Source organism: Falco rusticolus, chromosome 21, assembly GCF_015220075.1.
Source record: "Falco rusticolus isolate bFalRus1 chromosome 21, bFalRus1.pri, whole genome shotgun sequence".
In the NCBI taxonomy this organism is placed as follows: Eukaryota; Metazoa; Chordata; class Aves; order Falconiformes; family Falconidae; genus Falco; species Falco rusticolus.
Window position 1 is genome coordinate 186938 of NC_051207.1, and position 20442 is coordinate 207379.

At 50.5% G+C, this 20442-nt stretch overlaps 2 long non-coding RNA genes across 2 annotated transcripts; both read left to right on the forward strand.

Moving 5' to 3' along the window:
• The first annotated feature begins 785 nt into the window (after positions 1–785).
• On the forward strand, positions 786–20211 carry LOC119140482. Its single transcript, XR_005101625.1, has 3 exons — positions 786–866; positions 13429–13436; positions 20198–20211. It is a non-coding gene; the product is annotated as an uncharacterized LOC119140482 (long non-coding RNA).
• Positions 13757–19223, forward strand: LOC119140483. The gene is made up of 3 exons (XR_005101626.1): positions 13757–13917; positions 17974–18028; positions 19100–19223. It is a non-coding gene; the product is annotated as an uncharacterized LOC119140483 (long non-coding RNA).
• Positions 20212–20442: the final 231 nt, after the last annotated feature.

The following is a 20442-nucleotide window of genomic DNA, read 5'->3' on the forward strand; positions in this document are numbered from 1 at the left end:
GATCTAAAACCCACTTTGGAATTATATTCACAGGCGTAAACCTAACATTCTTCCCCCAACACTTCCTAGGTCTAGCCGGCATACCACGACGTTACTCAGACTACCCCCACGCCTACACCCTATGAAACACCCTATCCTCTATTGGCTCCCTAATTTCAATAACAGCCGTAATCTTACTAATATTCATCATCTGAGAGGCATTTGCAGCAAAACGAAAAGTCCTCCAAACAGAATTAACCGCTACCAACATCGAGTGAATCTATGGCTGCCCACCCCCCTATCACACCTTTGAAGAACCAACCTTCGTCCAGACCCAAGAAAGGAAGGAATCGAACCCTCACACGCTGGTTTCAAGCCAACTGCATCAAACCACTCATGCTTCTTTCTTATGGAGTGTTAGTAAACCCATTACACAGCTTTGTCAAAGCTAAATGTACACCCCTACCATGGCCAAGCAATCCCAAGTCGGATCCCAAGACGCCTCCTCACCCATCATAGAAGAACTCATAGAATTCCACGCCCACGCCCTAATAGTTGCACTCGCAATCTGCAGCCTAGTTCTCTGTTTGCTGACACTTACACTAGCAGAAAAACTATCCTCCAACACCGTAGATGCACAAGTAGAACTCATCTGAACAATCCTACCCGCCACCGTCCTCATCCTACTCGCCCTACCATCTCTACAAATTCTATACATAATAGACGAAATTGATGAGCCCAATTTAACTCTGAAAGCCATCGGACACCAATGGTATCGAGCCTACGAATACACAGGCTTCAAAGACCTAATATTCTACTCCTACATAATCCCAACCACAGAACTCCCTCCAGGGCACTTCCGACTCCTAGAAGTAGACCATCGCATTGTAATCCAATGGAATCCCCATCCGTATCATCATCACCGCCAACGACGTACTCCACTCATGGGCTGTCCCATCCCTGGGGGTAAAGACCGACGCAATCCCAGGACGACTTAACCAAACAGCCTTCATCACAACCCGACCGGGCATCTTCTACGGCCAATTCTCAGAGATCTGTGGAGCCAACCATAGCTACATACCAATCGTGGTAGAATCAACCCCCCTAGCCCATTTCGAACGCTGATCCACGCTCCTATCATCCTAATCATTGAGAAGCTATGTACCAGCACTAGCCTTTTAAGCTAGAGGAAGAGGACAACCCACCCCTCCTTAATGACATGCCCCAACTAAACCCAAATCCATGATTCCTAACCATGCTTGCCACCTGAACGATCTTCTCGCTAATCATCCAACCTAAACTCCTACCATTCACCCCCATCAACCGCCCCCCAAACAAAACCAACGTCCCTGACAAATCCACCCCCTGAACCTGACCAAGAACCTAAGCTTCTTTGACCAATTCTCAAGCCCCTATTTAATAGGCATACCCTTAGCCCTCCTCTCTATTCTCTTTCCCACCCTATTATTCCCCTCCCCCAACACCCGATGAATCAACAACCGCCTCACCACCCTTCAATCCTGACTAATTCACCTAATCACAAAACAACTAGTAATACCCCTAGACAAAAAGGGCCACAAATGAGCGCTAATCCTCACATCCCTAATAATACTGCTCCTTACAATCAACCTCCTAGGCCTACTACCCTACACATTCACCCCCACTACCCAACTATCCATAAACATAGCACTAGCCTTCCCATTCTGACTCGCCACCCTCCTCACAGGATTACAAAACCAACCCACAGTCTCCCTAAAACACCTACTGCCCGAAGGCACCCCCACCCCGCTTATTCCCGCCTTAATTATAATTGAAACCACAAGCCTACTTATCCGCCACTAGCACTTGGAGTCCGACTACAGCAAACCTAACAGCAGGACACCTACTCATCCAACTCATTTCCACAGCCACTGCCACCCTTCTTCCCATCATACCCGCAGTCTCCGCTCTAACCATGCTAGTCCTTCTGCTGCTCACCATTCTAGAAGCAGCAGTAGCTATAATCCAAGCATACGTCTTCGTTCTCCTACTAAGCTTATACTTACAAGAAAACATCTAATGGCCCACCAAGCACACCCCTTCCACATAGTAGACCCCAGCCCCTGACCAATTTCCGGAGCCGCTGCCGCCCTCCTCACTACCTCAGGACTGGCCATGTGATTTCACTACAATTCCCCCCAGCCCCTGGCCTTAGGCCTAATCTCCATAATTCTTGGAATACTCCAATGATGACGAGACATTATCCGAGAAAGTACATTCCAAGGCCACCACACACTCCCAGTACAAAAGAGCCTCCGATATGGAATAATCCTGTTCATCACATGAGAAGTATTCTTCTTCCTGGGCTTCTTCTGAGCCTTCTTCCACTCACTCATTACCTACCTTTGGCATTACACTTTAAAAAACACTGCAACACCTGGCTGCGATACATCCTCACAAGAGGCCACGTGTTATCTGGCTGCCTCTCCTGGAGACCACCACGGGGGTCCTGGCAGAACTCCAGGAATGAGGGACACAGCTTGATGCAAGCAAATGTCGATTTAGTGTACACAGTCACGAGTTTATATATGTTTTCAGAAGCTGCGTGCTTTAAACAGATTGGTTCTTTAGGCTAAGAATTACATACTAGGCAATCCCTGATTGGTGGTTAACTACAAAGGACACTTTCATCAATTAACAGCAAGGTGTTACCTTTTCTTGGCACCATCCGTCTCCCACTCCCCTGTGCTCTGCAAACATGCCTCATCATGTTAATTGCTGTCTAGACAAGCTCGAGCACATTCCCCTCAGCTAACCGATTGCCGCACATGGTCCTAGTTTGCAGACCGCTCCTGCACTCCTCCGCTCCCCCTCATTCCTCGCTTACTGGGAGCAAGGGGGCAGAGGGACTCCAATCCTTAAGCAGATGGTCTTCTTCCGAACGCCCATCCCTTTTGCACTGTGCACACTGATTATCACCCAACCGAGGGCTGGGCCGCAGTCCCCCTCTGGGGGCTCTGCCCTGTCCTCAGGACCTTCCCCTCACCCTACTATTTTACTCTGATACCGCCAACAAGCGACAATTTACTCTTTCCTTTTGACTCTCTCTATGTCAATATGCAATCCAAGCAACACCCAACAGCTTTCCCCTGTCTTGAGCAATCACTTCCTTGTAGCTTTTGTAATTTTCTTCTAATACCATCGCAGGATTGGCCCACCAATAGAGGGGCTGATTGATCTCATCCCTCTTAAGATTCAGGGTCAATACTTGTAGAGTTGCAGGCTACCTCCTTCATTCTGTTCTGCAGATCTGGGGGGGGCTCTTGGCTATCGTGCCTAGCCTCGTACCGTTCAGACATGGTTATTGCCTTAGCCACAGCATTTTGAATGCCAAATAGAATCCCTTTCTGATACCGAGTCCAAAGTTGCCTGGGTCCGTTAACATGCAGGTCCCAGTTTGGACCAACAGAGGGGAAATGATGCTCCACAGTTCCTGTTTTAACCTCAGCTTCCACATGTATTCTAGCGGCTTGACAAATCATCTCCTTCTCACTACTATCAAACAAAACCTGCAGTACTGCCGCTATATCCTTACACTCTGGATCATCCTGTGTTTTAACCATCATTATTTCAAAAACACCAGCCGCCTTCTCAGGGTCGTCTCGGTAATTTCCTGCGGTTGCTTTTCAATTCTTCAACTCCGTTACTGAAAATGGGACCCTCACCATAATGGGTCCTTCGTTTCCCACAGCCTGGCACAGGGGAGTCTGTATCACTTCCCCTGGTCTGGCCCGCTCCCACCCTGCGGCTGCGCTAAAACCTTCTCCCTCTTCACAGCCACTTTCCCTGCCACCAGCCTCGTCAGCTCGCCTGCCACCACTTTCTCTTACCCTGCTCACATCACTAATATCAGCATCAGAACTCTCTCCCCGTCTCTGCTGGGCTTCAACCATTAACTCTAAACCATTGTCTCTAAACCTCCTTCTTTCTTGTAGTCGTTACAATTTTAAACACCTCTGTCTTATACTACAAGCAGAGCAGACCCTTTTCAATGACCTCTTCTTATCCTTTCCCAAAGCCAAGAGAAAAGGATCTCAGGAAGGTAAATTTGTACCACACTGGTTTTGCCATTCAGAATGGGTCTTTACAGTGGAAGAAAGATCAGCGTATCAAACTCTGTCCCTTTTCCTTTCCTGCCTTCAAAACAACATCAGCGGTAACATCATACAATAATGCAAACTGCCATTTTCCCCCGTCACCCAGTTTATACAGAGACCACCCCTGAGTACACTATTGCACTAGGGTGCTTTTAGTTACATTTCCCTCAGAACTACCCCTTGATTCTTCCCAGTGTCCCAAAACACATCCCAGGGGAGACTGCTGTAAAATACCACGGCCGTGTACACTGACCAGGGCCCGTTTCCTTTTAGTGTCCTGAACATTTTATCATACACATGTGTAGAAGTATTTTCAGATGTTCAGAGTGCACTCTACTAGACACACACACACACACAACATTAATATACTTGAGTACGTCAGGCAGAAATTTTACCAGACACATTGTTTGCAGGAGAGCCCTCAATAACCCAACCCAGCGGGGCTTTTGCCTCTGCTTAGGGGCAGGTATCCCAGACCACCAGGAATGCCTGACATCTTACCAGGGGAACGTTGCTTTGGAGTCGTTGGTCCGGGAATCAAAGGTCTTCCCCAAGAGTCCCTCACTGCCGGCTGGAATTGCTGTGATCCGCAGCTCCACCAGCGCTCAATAGCGGAGTCTCACCTGGGTCACCAGAAAATGATCCCGTAAAGGCGGTCACGGTGAAAAACCCTCTCAGACTTGATGTGAAGTTTCAGAAGGCGGGCATTCTTTATGACAGCGCTGGGAGCACGGGGGAGTGCTCACCAAGGTACTCGAGGGTACACATTACATACAGCAGAGTACTTGCACGCTCACAGTGCATCACACATGCACACTCTACCAAGTTGTCTCCTCTTGCGGCCAGAACTTCCCCACTCAGAACTTGCCTGCACACGTCTTTCTCCCAGGATGGACCAGGCACAGACAACCACTGGGGGAGTGTGCTCAGCTTTTATTGACCTCAGAAAGTGTCCAGGGTGGAGAGGAGTCTGGCAGCACAATGTCCTCGTGGCAGCTGAACGTGTTGGGCGCCGTCCATGCACCCATGCCTCGTGTGCCTCCCTGTGCCACACCCTCTGGGTACCGCACAGGATCAGGGCCAGCTGCCATCTCTGGGGACCCCTCTGCCAGCACGGCGCTGCTGCTCTCGCTGTGGCCTGATGCAAGTACAGCAGAAAGCCTTGCGCAGAGCCCTGAGCGCCCTGCGGAAGAGGGAGGGCCGTCGCTGTCAAGCTGGGGCATGCGGGAGGGCAGCCATGCCTGTGGAAGGAAGACAAGTGTAGGCAGGGGGCTGGGCAGGTACCGGGCAAGATCCTGCCTGCTCCCCGCCACCGAGAGCTTTCCCCAGGGAGTGGTGGCCAGGGAACGGCCAGCCCCCATGCACGCAGTCCTTCTGCTTTGGCCTGGGTGCACATTGCTGGGACACCTGGGCTAAGCCTTCCCTTGCCAGGCCAGCGCTACACGCAAGGATGTACCTGGGTCATCCTCGGGCTCATCCCTGGGCTCGGAGCAGGGCCACGTGTTATCTGGCTGCCTCTCCTGAAAACCACCACGGGGCTCCTGGCAGAACTCCAGGAATGACGGGTTGACCCAGATGCTGTAGATGATGATTCCCGCTCGGCACAGCTCTATATCATCATGTTCCCAGTTTTCCTCCTCAGACAAGAACCTTGGCGCACCCTATAAAAACATTAAGGGCAAAAGGAGACCTAAGCATCTGTAACTGGGTGCCGGGGGAAACACAGGCGTTTAGGGATATGGATTAGTGGTAGAATATGCAGTGCTATGTGTCAGGTTGGTTAGGATTATGGTCTCTGCAGCCAGAGGAGGGCTGTGCGTCACCTCTGTGCTGGGAGGCCACTTACACGGGGAGAAGAAGAGCACAGGCAGGGGATGGAGGGGATGTCAGCGGGATGACACGGACAGTACAAGCCATCTCCCTGTCACACATGCCCTGGACACTGTGCCTGACTGCAGTACCTCGTGATGCAGCCTGCTGTTGGGCTGGGGGTGGGCGTTTGCCTCCTCATCCGTGGGCATCTTTGGCGGCGTCTGCCGATGACCGGCCATGGTCACCCAGGGAGATGCTGCCTCCTGAGGGAGTGGCTCTCCTGGGAGTAGGCACCCAGGGCTCTGGCTCCTTAAATACCCGCGGGGTCACCGTGGGGACCCGCATCACAATGACCTCTGGGCACGGTGTGCCGCCTGCATCACAAAGCCCTGGCGATGCTGTGGAGCCTGGCGGGGACTGGCTGTGCCCAGCTGTGCCCGGCGTGGGGCAGCCCCTGCTTGCCCCTCACAGAGGCCCCAGCAGGCCCGAGCCCGCACCTCCCACATCCCCCCGGTGCCAGCAGCCTCTGCAGAGCTCAGTCCTGTGTGCGTGCAGCAGCTCTGGCTGCCACCGCCCGGGGCCTTGTCCCCAGGCATGGCTCCCACGCAGGGCGCCCAGGCCTGGGGACGCTCCGGTGCCCGCCTACAGAACGCAGGGGAGGCCCGCAGGCCCGTGCCCAGAGGCCACTGGCCACGCCGAGCTGCTCCCGGCAGTCGCCATGGGCCGCGGGGTGACCAGCCCTCTCCCCAGCCGGCTCTGGGAGGCCCCTCCCAGGCTGCTCTTCTTCAGTGCCTTTCCTCCAGAGATGGAGCGTGCACGGGCTCACACCCACAGCCAGGACGAGGGAGCAGGGCTGCCTCCCTGGGGCTGACGCTCTGTGCTCCCTTTCCAGCTGGAATGAAAAGAAAAGCTGCCTTTGTTCCCAGTTACAACACAGAGAAACACCCGTGTCTCATGCACATGCCTGCACCTTTTCTGACAGAAAATGGCTTTGGGGCACAATGGAAACTCCTGGGGAGTTAAAAGAACCCATTAAAATAAACGCTGCTCAGCTGATGTTGGAGACCTTGGTATTAGACACCCAGACTTGTTCTCCTCCACGCAGTTGTCACTCCTGGACCAGGAACTGCTTGCTAGTGGGTGAATCTGACAGCAGCAGCTCCCAGGCAGAGCTGGGAGCAGCCCCTGGGGACATCTTTAGGCTTTACAGCAGTGTTTGCTGCCCCAGCACCGGTCCCCTGCCCCCTGCAGAGTCCAGGCGGGAGGCCGGAGGGAAGAGTCCCACCAACAGCTTTGGCCTCCAGGCTGGAGAACCCTGTCCCAGGCTCAGGCACCGCTGCCTCCGGGCTCCCCTACCCCATCCTGGGGCAATGAGGCAACTCTCTTCCTTCTACAGAACAACACTCAAAGCTTAAGGGGAGGAGGAAATGCCTACTTCCTCCCTCATGCAGGTTTCCCCCAGGCCTAGAGGTTGCTGCTGTCTTCTGCTCGGCTGGGAGAGGGGTTGGAGCCTTTCTCCACCTCTCCTCGACCTCCTCTCTCCTGGGCTGGGCTGGAGGGTGGGGAGTCCAAGCGCCTCCAGTGCCGAGGGCCTGCCAAGGAGCAGACGCTCTCAGCAAAGCAGACGGCATCCACAGGTGCTGTTTCCCAGAGGACCTCTTGAAAGGAGCCTGCAGCAGGACCTGGCAGCTGGGAGACCCAGCACTGCATGCCCATCATCACAGCTGATTTTGCCGCTTGCATCCTGCTGCCACTCTCTCCCTCACGAGCCTGAGCAGGCAAACCCCTGCCCTGCAGCCGGATGTCTGTCCTGCTCCCCTCCTCTGGAGACCTGCCGCCCTGGGTGCCCCGAAGGAGAGGGTCGCTGCTGCTCTCAGCGGTGTCAATCGCTGCCCGTACCTGGGGTTGCTGTCGGTCCTTCCCCGCAGACCAGGCTCCCCACGCCGCCCACTCTGCCTTTGCTTGCTCGAGCTGCTCTTGCCACTTGGGCCTCACTTGCTCCCACTCTGCAGGCAGCTGCCAGACCTCCTGGAGGGGATGGCAAGGCAGCAGAAGGCAGGATTAGTCTCCGCTCCTGGAACGGGTGTCCTTCGGGTCTGACCCGTGTTGCCGCCCCTTGCCTCAGCTGGTCGGTTGGCAGGGCTTTGCCCCTAACACATCGGGGGCTCTGGGGTCATTCTAGGCTCCTGGCAAACACAGCTGCGACCAAAGCCCTCCACTGTGAACAGCCGAGAAAGGACTTGGGCATCTCCCATAGGCCCTGGGCCAGGAGAAAGTGTTTTGTGACAACCCAGGGGGCAAGGAAGATCTGAAGGAGGTGACAGACAGCTGACAAGGAGCGCACGTCCAGGGGTCCTTTCAGGCTGGCTCTCTGCACAAAGAGGCTTTTGCCGAGTCCCCAGCAGCACGGTAGCTACAGCTACACCCTTGGCACGAGTCCAAAAGTCAGCGGGTCCCCATCTCAGCCCAGAAAGCAGGTAGCCCTACTTCTGTGGTGCCTTTCATCTGGCTACCGGGGCAGTGTGAGAACTACCAACAGAACTCCTTCCTGGCACCTTCTCTGGTAGAACTGTAGATTGCATGTACCAAACCCTTATCCTGACCATGTCCCTAACCCTATTTAGCCCTAACCCTAAAGCTACCCTTGTAGTCTGCCCGAGCGGGGGCCCCCACTGCCGCGCTCACCTGGCAGGGCAGCCACCGAACCCCCCGAAGGGCTCGATGCCAGCCTAGCTAGGCCCCCCACCCCTGCCCTTCACCCGGCAGGGCAGCCACTGAACGCCTCAACAGGCTCAATGCCTGCCTAGCGGGGCCCCCCACCGTCACCCTGACCTGGCAGGGCAGCTACCAACCCCCCCCCGACGGACTCGATGCTGCTCTTGCAGGACCCCCACTGTCGCGTTCAGCCACCGAACAGCCCTGACGTGCTCGATGCCGGCCAGCAGGGCCCCCACCATTGCATTCACCTGGCAGGACAGCCACCGAACCCCCCCGACGGGATCGATGCCAGCCTAGCGGGGCCCCCCACCGCCGCTCTGACTCTCTCCTCTCTCTAATGCCTGAACAGCCCAGTGTTTTGAGCAGCACACAGAATAAGCTTTCTTAGTAGAAAATGATACCAAGTTAGTCTGGTAATGGATAGGCACAAGAAGCATTACTGAGAAACCTTGTTACCCATACCCTTACAGCATGCTGGCTAGACCAACAGATCTTGAAAACACGCACCTGTAGCAGTCCTGAAAGGCAGGGAAACCAGCATCTCAGCTCTGTGGATAGAACCCAGCTGCAGATGATATTGCACAGGACAACTAAGGTAGAAGTTGATCACGCACCAGTTTTTCTCCAGCAACTGCTTACCAGCAGGGTCTTGTCCCATACGAGACACAAGGTGTCAAACTCCACATTTGCTGCGGGCCGATGTGCCCAGCACATCTGCAGCCGGGTCACAGCTGCTGCCTCTCTCACCCACCCAAAACCCTTGCAGAGGGAAATGGAAGGGCACTGAGCATCCAGCTGGTGCCTTCAGCCCTCGGCACCCTCTGTCATCAAAGAAAAAAAGAACAGGGCATGGAAATTATGCCCTGGCACCAGGACCTTCTTCCTAGAGGCATCTGTCAGCTGAACTGCTGAGAAACAAGCACCTACAGTTTCCCTTTAGCACAGCCTCAAGGCAGATGCCTTCTTGTAACCCTCCTCCCTGGCTGCCACTCCCACCTTTTTAATTAGGTGCTAATTTCTCCCAGACAGGCTCACAATAACTTGCTGGGCTGCACACCAGAAGATGGCTTCAGTTTCATTTCCCTAGGACTAGAAGACAGAAATTTCCAACCCTCTTTGGAAACTTTTTCTTTCTTGGCTGGTCTCCCCAGCACTGAGAACTCCTTTTACAAATGATAGCTCGTGAAAGATACATCTGGGATTAACTACCCTCCCGGCAGTTAATCGCTTGCCCTTTGCAATACTTTTTAGAGAAATCAGTAGTAGGGGGCGAGGGGTGGGGATCCCACCGCCGGCTTGCTTTTCCTCCCCTTGCCTGCACACAGGGGTGGGAAGAGGCTCCTGAGCCGCCCCCCCCCCCTCAGCATCTACATCAGGTAGTTCTTCTGATTATATGGAAGCGAATGCAACAGCTACAAACCTGCAAGTTGTGAGATGTTTGACAGTGATAAATGTTAATGGGAGTCGAGCAGTCAGGTAAAGCCTATTCAAACAAAACGTGCGTTACTGCAGTACTCCAAAACCCGATCAGGATGATGAAGTGGAGCCCATTGTCTTGTATATGGGAACTGTATCTGTGGTAGGCGATGACTGAGGAGTCTTTAGGTGTAATGGTGGAGAGGTTGGTGAGATGTCATAACGAAAGGGAGTCACTTCATCCTTGAATCTATGTATGGTATAGTAACGAACAGGAATTGAGACATTATTTCATGTCATTAATGAGACAGATGCTGGAATATTATGCTTAGTTCAGTTCTCAGAATCTTAAGTTCTTGGAAAACGGTATGTAACACAGAGAAGAGGCATAAAAGTTGAGCTTGGAAAACAGGTTGTACAATGCAAGAGTTTCAAATTGGTGTCCTTCAAGTTTGCCTGTAAGGTAAGAGATCATCTTAAGTTAGTTTGTGTAGTATTTTATACATTGATTTTAACAGGAACTGACATTTATGCAGAAGACATATGTAAAGAACCTATTGCTGAACACTAAAACCATTCACATTTTAAAAAAAAGTGAAACTGAGATCTAAGTGAAGGCAGTTAGCCACTGAAACAACTTCTAAAAGAAGTAGAACATCTGTCCCCTTTGCTTTTGCATCAAAACTGGATTCATTTCTAGGTGGTGTATTCAGGTCCAAATTCAGCCCAAGTTACAGGTCTCTGAACTACAGCGCAGAGAACCCCTCCATAGGCAGCATTCTCAAACGAGAAATAAATGCACGTATGATTTTGTTACATATACAAACACATAACATTAGGCATTATATGTTGGCGATGTGGTAATGTCATTGTTAAATAGCCATCATCCTTGCTCATCAGGAGAAACAGGATTTCTCTTGTTTGGAGATAGACTCAGCTTTGAGGTCAACCCATTTCTTCAGCCAGCTTACATTTTTCTGGACTCTTCAACTTCAGCCATGGCAATTAATCTAAAAAGTAAGCATCATATCTTTCCCTTTTCACCTACGCAAATACGATTTTTAAAAAACACAGAAACAACCAAAGGAAAGCAAAGCCAGATACCGTTAATGATATTCACAGAGGAGGAACGTATCACTTAGTCCTCGGAGCAGACTTTAGGGGACAGAAACAGCAACCAATTGTTACCAGTATTTATCCTAGCTAGTGCTAGCCAAGTGGGAAGGCCTCATTCTGTAAGAGTACTTGGTGATACCGAGGGTCTGCTAAATGGCCTTTTTGCTTCCTCCTTTCAGCCAATTCAGTCACCATAATTCAGAAAAACCTGCTCAGCTGTTTTTCTTTCTCAGCATTTGTTATTTTTGATGCCATCCCTATAATAAACTGTGCAGTCTGTTAGAGTGGCTGCAGTACCCATTTTGTTCCGCTAGATGGCAGCAGCGCTCCAGCCAAACGAAGGGCCCCATCCCAACTAAGGGCGGCGCATGCGCAGAACGGGCCTGGCGCCTCGGGGCGGGGCTTCCGGCTGCGCACGCGGCCCCGGGAGGCGGGTTCATGGCCGGCCGCGCGGCGCCGGGAGCCCGGGAGCCGTTCGGGCCGGGACGTGCGGCGCCGCCGGGTGAGCGGGCGGGCTGCGGGCGGCCGGGGGCCGGCGGGCGAGCCCGGGCGCGGCCGTCGGGCAGCGGCCGGCTGGGGGGGACGTGGCGGGCCGGCGCTCGGCCGCGCAGGGAGCGCCTGGTGCCGGCGGCGGGCGGCCCGGGACCGGTGGGGCTGCCGGCGGTGCTCGTCTCCCCGGCAGTGGCGGTGCTCAGCGGGCTGCTCACGGTGCTGCCTTTTTTTTTTTTTTTTTCCTCGGAGCTGCGCCGCTACCTCAGCGAGGAGGCGAGGAGCGGCGGCGGGGCGGCCCCGGTGCTCCCTTGTGGCGGCGGGGCCCGGGAGGGGGGTCGGCCCGCGGCGCCCTGCCGCCCCGCCGCCGCCCCCGGGTGCCCGGGCAGCCGCCGCAGCTCTGCGCGGGGCTTTGTCTTTCCCCCAGCCGCCGGCCGGGCCGTGGCAGCGGGCTGGGGCCGCATCGGGGCCGGCGGTAACGCTGTCGCGGGGGGCGGCTCAGGGGCCTCTGCAGCCCCTGCGGGCGGGCACGGGGAGGGAAAGCAAGCCGGCGGGGGGATCCCCGCCCCGCGCCCCCGACTGCTGATTTCTCTAAAAAGTACTGCAAAGGGCAAGCGATTAACTGCCGGGAGGGCTGGGCGGCAGCAGCTCAGGGGTCTCGCTCATCCTGTGTCGTGACAGTCAGCCCCTGGGCCGGAGCAGCCGAGGGGAAGAGGCCTCTGGACTCGCTTCCCAGTGAAACGGGGCTCTTGTGTTTTTCCTTTGTATCTGGGTTTATCCGGAATTGTACGCTGGCAGATCAAGGGGAGCTGAACTGAAGGTGACTCTAGATGTTACTTTTCCACATGTGCCTTGTGCTTGTGAGTCGGGCTGCGACTACGGAGGGATAAGCTTTGTACTTACCGAGGGCCCGCGAGGCTCCCTGTGCCCGCCGCTTCCGAGTGCTGCGCTGCGGCTCAGGCAACGGCCGGGGAGGAATTGTCGGTCCCTCGTGGTTACGCAGCCGGGCCTGCTGGGCGCTTAAACCAGCGCGTCCGGCCGGGCAGTATCATTTTTCTAGATTGTAAACGAGCCTGAGGTACAAACCCATTTACATTTCCGTACGGCGGTGTACTTGTCAGAGAGCTCAGTCGCACTGGCGGAGCTGGCACAGGGTTCCCTCGGGACTCCAGATTTGACTGTCTCGTTGAAAGGCTCCAGAGCCTGCTTGGGAAGTCACTTGGCCAGGCACAGCTTTGCCGAGAATTTTGTACTTGAATTCTGACTGTAATACCAATGCCACGTCTTAGCCTTTCTCCAGCAGTTATAAAAGCAGGATGAGCGTTAAGAATCTGATTACCTTTTAACTAAATTCAAAACAAAGTTGCGGGATGAAGTGACTGGAAGTCCTGCAAGTCTGACTGGGTATCGCTGCCGTGCATGTTATCTGCCTGTCTACTGATCATTCCTGCCTCTTGTTCTGTTGCGGTAATTCCTCTGGGTAATGCGTTGGGCTCTAGATACAGTGCATCTTGCCTTCCTCCTGACCCCCCGAGATGTTATCGGTCTTTGCCTTCCTCACGTTTCACAGGGCGTGGGAAGGCCGGAGAGACTGGAAGCCTCGGCTGTTGTGTGCGAAGAAGCTGTCAGCCTTCTACGAGAGCATGTAGCCAGCAAGCGCATCGTGGTGCTTTGGCACCGAGCCGATATGACAGACCTCAATGTTTTTTGTGACAAGGGATCACGAGGAAATGTGCTGATGTTGAAGGGGGAAAGGTGGTAGGGGAAGAGGTAGGAGGCAGCTTTCAACCAATTTTAGGCTTAACTCCTATGTTCCTGTGAATGGTTCTGGGCTTTGAGGGGTTTGCTTTAGGCTTTTTGCCTTAAGCGCGTCTACCTTTCAGGGTAACGCTTTCTTGGAAGTTGGAAACTGTCCTTCTTGAACACCAAACCGAACCCCGTACCTGGGAGGGCCGTTTAGGGTGCTGCACCGTGTGTTTTATTCCCTGTCGGTCACTTGACACTAGCTGTACGTGCTCTCCCGGTTTGGCACGTTCTTACCCTGCTGGCTGAAAGATTCTGTCTCTTCACTTCCTCGGCTTGCCACAGGCCATAACACTTGTGTGTTCATTGACCGCTGTCCTTGCTCGCTGCTTTCAGATTTGAGCATCGATGCCATAACAGGAGAGCAGCAGCTGGACGTAGAGCACTCTGTTTAAACAGCGCTTGGATAAAGTTGCCAATCATGTGACTCCAGAAGCCGACAGACACGGTAAGATGCTATTCTGTCATTCTTGGATGGATGCTCTCATAGCCTTTCCATCACCGTATGCCTGCTATGAGATTCATGGGAACAAGGGGTGGCTGAATTCACAGCGTTTTAAACACCACAAACTCTTGAAAAGTTTATAGGACACAAGTCTGTTACACTGGCAGATCAGACAAGCTCCTGTGTGTGTGTATATACATTATACTCGGTACTTTTGCGAGGCAAGTCTTTACCTGGTCCCTCTGAAACTGGGACAAGGACTCGTTGATGCATTTCAGGAGCAAAGCTGCTGAGTGAACAGGCTTTTCCTACTAGAAATCAAGCAGCTGCTCTGGCAAAACTTGACTTTGGTTGCATTTTTAAATCCTAGGAGGCTGAGAAACGGGACGAGCTGGTTAGAGGAAAGAGCCTCTCTCCAGGGAAGGCTCCGCTGACTTGACCCTTAAGCTCTTACTTGCGTCTTACTATGTTTGCTTTGTGTGTGTTAATGCTTACCTGATTAATAGATGTCAGTTGATTTGTCAGTTATAAGTTGGAGTAAGTGGTCCTTGGCTACATAAACCTCTCCTCTGCATTTTTTGACATGTTACGGCTTACTGTTGAACTTCAGTACAAACCGGGAACTATTCTGGTAGCGTTGCGATGTAACTGTCCCGACTTTGTCTTTCTAAAATGTGAGGTCTTTATTATCTCTTCTGGGAGATAGTGTAGTTCTATGTATTGGCACGAACTAAATTTCCTGATTTGTTGTAACTCAGATTTAACTTTTCTGTTCTTAAAGCTGAAAGGCAAAACTAAGCCAAGAGCTGAACAGTGGGCAGGTACGAGACCTTCTGGTGTCACAGAAGTGAGGTGATAGCGTTCTTACTGTTGTGTCACTTAGCAGCCTTTCTGTATGCAGAGGCTGTGGCGTTAAGAATGTAATGTCTGGGGTCACACCCCACTTTTCTGCATCTAATTCTCTGTTACCACATGTAGACCTCCTGCCTTACTTGTGTTGCCAGCCTCCACTGGGATTACTCGGTCTGAACCGGTTGCTCTCGCTCCTTACATTATCAACAGAGAGGAAGGGAAACTTTCAGGGAGCAAACAGTCTCATCCAGAAGAGCCATTTGGAAAATGATCAAGTTGCATTGCACGTAACGAGCAATTTCTTCTGCTGTCTGGAAAAAGGATACGGCTAGTTTGATTTCCATCACCAGCATGGCAGGTTAGATTGGAATTGTCCACCCATCTTCATGAAACGCTATGATTATCAGTTTCTGTTAGTAGCACTTGATGTTCAGTCAGTTACTTAAATGGCAACTATAGCAGTATTGACTGGTAAAGGAAAAATTTACACAGACATGGGTACCGCTGGGATTGCTTTATTCGCGACTCAGAGCTGGGCCACCACCCCAGTGATGGCAGAGAGCAAAGGGATATGCACAGCTTACACTTACCAGATCATTAGTCAACATCCAAAGTTTTTAGAAGTTTCCTTTGGTCGTGTCAGTTCTGTGAATCCATCACCTGACCGTCCCAGTTGATTCATCTGTTCGGTTTCAGTCTCTGCCTCTGCTCCAAGCTCCTCCTCAGATCATGATCTCTGCCAGCTTTAACTCACACACTCCTTCAAGCGCGCTTAGTCTTTGAACAAGCAATTCCTATTCACATATGCCAATTTTTTTTAAAAACACCTGTGTTTCTGAGAGCACCTGTTTGCACACACTGATCACCCGTTGCTTCTCTGTTCTCCCGCTGATTAACTGGACTGGGTTTTAAACCAGCCTTGGATTAGGGCTATGCTAGGGATGAGGCCTGGTTCTGCCGCTTAGCTGCTTCGGCACTTTAAATTTCTTAATTCAAAATAAGTTTTCTTTTAACAATTTCCTCCTTTTGTTTTATTATTGTGTACCTGCAATAGTTTAATAGCTAACATATTTCCAAGTTCTTACTTGCAATTTTGCTGCTAAGCCAGTCACACAAGTTACAGAACATCGCATTAGTGCAATCACAGACACAGCTATAGAAATCACAACAGGTATTGTAAAGGTCAGTTTCTTTAACCACCTTGATAGGTCAGGGAACCAAGATATTAATTCCTTGATACCATTATGCATGGTTTCTCAAATCTGAGAAAGAATTCTGCAAATACAACAAATATTGGGTTACCTGTTCACATCCATCCAACAAACTTGTCTTTGCTGGGACGTAAGTTCCTGGTACTGCTATAATCCTTCCAAAAAGAAGTTCTGCCGGAGAAACTCCAATTGGCTGCCTGGGAGTGTTTCTTATATCCCATAAACCCAAATTTAAAGCTTCAGTCATTTTAACCCAGTCTGTTTACAAACTGTGACTAATTTCTCTTTGAGTGTTCTTTTCATCCTCTCTACCTGTCCTGAGGATTCTGGATGATAGGGAGTATGTAATTGTGATCAAATTCCTAATGAATGATAGATCTGTTTTAATACAGCTGCAGAAAAATGAGGTCCCCTGTCAGAATTGGATAGCTCTGGAACTCCCTGTCTAGGAATAATTTCCTGCTTTTGAGTCATTTTTCTGAGTAGGGAAAGCTTCTGCCCACCCTGACAATTGATCAACAACAAGTAGGTATGTGAACCCCATTACTTTAGGCATTTCGGCATAATCAGTCTGAAGGTTTTGAAAAGGATGCTTCGTCGCTGGAGGTGGCTTTCCCAGCAGTGTCTTCATTTTTAAACAGGCAGATTCTTACATAGTTGACAGCTCTCACAAATTCTTTTGGCTGCTGCATAAATTCCAGGCGTTGCCCACAGTCGCTGGATTTTGAGAGCAATACTTTCTGGCCCTCCATGAGATCTATTGTGCTGCCAGTGACTGATAGCTCGTAAATACCTCTTTGGAAGTGGTGGTTTACTTCCTAATAGCCACAGTCCCTCACGTTCTTGTGCTCCCAGTTTCTCCCAGGTTTGTGTTTCTTCTTTGGGTAGATCTTCGTAGAGAGTTCAGCCTTATCCTGTTCAGTCAGAATCGGAGTCATTGCTCAGATCACTTGCTGTGCAGCCCCTTTTGCTGCTTGATCAGCATTTCCTTGAGATACACTGTCTTGGCACTTGGTGTGAGCCTTTACGTAAATTCAGTCCATTTCATTCACCCTCCATTGATTTTTGTCATTTTGCATAGCTTAAAGCTCCGTCCTCACTTGGGCACAATGGTGCAGATGCCTGAAAGCCATCCAAGCCCCTTCCCAGTCAGTGGAGAGGAAGAGGCGCTCCCAGAAGCCCTTACTCTGTGTGCACATCTGAAAAGGATTGGGGTTTTTCTGATATTACCTGAAACTTTTTATTCTAGTATCAAGGTGAAGGGAATTGGGGTACTGAGCAGAAGTCTGATATAATGGTTCTCAGTTCAGACTAATTTCCTCACAGGTGTTTTTTTTTAATGGGAAGATGATTTATCTGGCATCTCACCAGCACCTACAGCAGCACCCACACTGATCCAAACTGGTTACTTACTCTGCATTTACTATAGCTTTTCTGCATGTCATAGTCAGTATGGAACCTCTTTCTTCTTTCCGGATCCTCCATTAACCACAGGCTTGTAATTGCAGGGGAATGGAGGGGGTTGCAGCTGTCCAGTATTTTAGGATCATAATGAGGGACATTATGAATGGACAGCCAATGTCTATACCTTAAAATGTATTAACATGTGCTTAGGGATTTAGGTTTTGTGTTACAGCAGCTTGCTGTACATTCTGCCTGCGTAGGAATGGATAAAATCTTGGTGATTAAAAGCCCATCTTTAGGTTTATAAATTCAGTACTTGCCTCCTAGTGTTGCCATTGAGCTCCTTAGAGCACACTGCTCTAATGCTGCTCAGTAAAAGTATCAGTGACAAACCTTATTCTGTAGCCAGTAGGGGTTATTTAGTTGTTAAATCTGTTAATCATTAGCTCTTAATAATTATATAATGCATACTTACCTGCTATGATGAACATTATGATAATTATGAATTAGTTTTTATTAGCTAATTCTTATTTATCTGACATTTTGGTATCGGAGCTCATGCTGGTTGTTCAAATTGTTTTCCTCATTCTAGGTTCTGTACGCACTTTGTCACAGGAGTTTGTACCATCATTGGAGGCATATTTCAGGTACTGCATCTTTCAATCCTTTTTTCTTTCTAAATTGTGAACATTTGTCATCTTTTTCTAAAATCTGCATGGCTGATAATAAATCCCTGTTTGATGGGGAGAGATAATTTCAGACTTCAGGAGGGAATATAGCATGTTCCATAGAGCCATGGGAGTGGCATCAGCATAATTAGTACTGCAGACTTTCAAGATGCTGTGGATGACTTACGACCTATCATAATATTTTACTTCAGTGCTCTAAAGGACATTTTGTTTTCAAATAATGCAGTCTTTCACATACCATATGAATGTATCTGTGCTGTTTTCTTGCCCAGCTTGGGTCTGTAAGCAAACAGTTGCTTTCATGTGGAACGAAAGCCAGTAGATTCCGTGAACCCAGGTTGCCATGAGCATAGCCATCTCAAGAGGTCTCTGAATGCATTCCCAGACACAGGAGCTCCAGTGAGTGTTCTGCAGGATCTAAAAGTAGCCCTCACAGCTACGTGGGGTCCCGTAAGGAGAGGCTGTTCCTGCCGAACTGTTTGAGTGTCTGGACTTCACTCTCAGTGTTGGCTTCTGAACAGCTGATCAGCGTCTGCTCAGCTCCATGTGTGTGATGGAGCCCAGCCTTGGTCCAGCCTTGCGCTCCAGGTAGTAACTGTGCTCTGAAACACAGTTATAGAAGGGCCAGCCTGGAGGTCTGGTCAGCAGGTCTTACTGGACCTGAGAAGTCAGCTTCTGTATGTATTGTGTAATACCTTTATCTGCAAGGTTCTCCCGGCACCTGAGGCGTCACAGTGCTCAATTAACCTGATACTATTGAACAGAATTTCTGTCTGTAACAAATTTGGTCATCTTTATTTCTATGGCTGACTCAAGGAGAGGCTTTTGAAACTTACTTTCATGACAAATGCAAGTGCCCTGTAGCACTGATTACCTTTGACAGCCGGTTCATGCTGCCATAATGCCATGTTCTGGGTCTGTATTCTAGAGGAAAGATGAAATGGTGGCTGATACAGCATCCTGGCTTGTATCAGAAATAGTGTAGCCAGCAGGACTAGGGAAGTGATTGTCCCCCCTGTACTTCTGCAGTGGAGAGACCACCCCTTGGATCCTGTGTGCAGTTTTGGGGCCCCTCACTGTAAGGACATGGAGGTGCTGGAGCCTGTCTGAAGAAGAGCAATGAAGCTGGTGAAGGATCTAAAGAACAAGTCTGATGAGGAGCAGCTGAGGGAACTGGGGCTGTTCAGCCTGAAGAAAAGGAGACTCAGGGGGAGACCTTATTGCTCTCTACAGCTCCCTGAAAGGAGGTGGTAGCGAGGTGGGGGTCTGTCTCTTCTCCCAGGTAACAAGTGATAGGATGAAAGGATTCTTCAAGTTGCCCAACGGGAGGTTTAGATTGGATATTAGGAAAAATGTATTCACTGAAAGGATTAGCAAGCACTGAAACAGGCTGCCCAGGGAAGTGGCTGAGTTGCCATCCCTGGAGGCATTTAAAAGTTGTGTACATGCGGCACTTAGGGACATGGTTTAGTGGTGGACTTGGCAGCGTTAGGTTAATGACCGGACTTAAAGGTCTTTTCCAACCTAAACGATTCTATTCTGTTCTAAAGAAATCAGTTGTGTAACAGTTATCCTGTTACAGGATCAAATTTATTCCACAGGTAGAGATAATTTTGGGGCAAGACAACCACAAAAGGCAGTCATCTGAAGTGTCACTCAAAGACCAGACAGTAAGGCCAGTAATTCTGTATTCTACAGTAATAAACAGAAGACTCAGTTCCCGTTCTAGTGGCTACTCTTTATATAGCATTGAAATGTGTGTCTTTAAGTAGGACCAAGTAATCACTTATTCCTTAGATTGAGGTGTTGCATAAAAGAAAAAAGAACATGAATCTTCACAAAGGCACTGAAAATACCTTTGCTCACTGGCACCCCGTGTTCCTTCCATGCAGGAGTTCAGGGTTGCTGCCCCGATGGATGCAGGGTTGTTTGGGTTTTCACGGTGCAGTAGACCCATTCTAAACTTTTCTATGGTCCCAAACAAGCACTGAATTAACAGGCTCCTTCAGTGCTGGAGAGATTTGGGGAAAATACTGCAGAGAGAACTAAAGGCATCGGTTTGTTTTGCTTTGTGTCCTCCGTGGGTAAACATTGCAGGCTTTGATAAAGCATGTCCATCGAGGGCAGCGTCGGGTAGGGTAGCTTATTCTTAAGGATGCTGTGAAATGAGCAAGAAATAGGAAACATGCCCTTGGCAAGCTGGGTCAGTGCAATAACATGGCATAAAGCTCTCAACATCAGCTTCCTTTCCAAATTAATTACACTCATCGGTAATCACATGCGACTCAGCCTGTCTCTTTTTTACTTCTGTAAGAGAGAGCTTTTTCTGGAGAAGCATAATCACCTCTGCCCTAATGAGCTGAGGTTGTTAT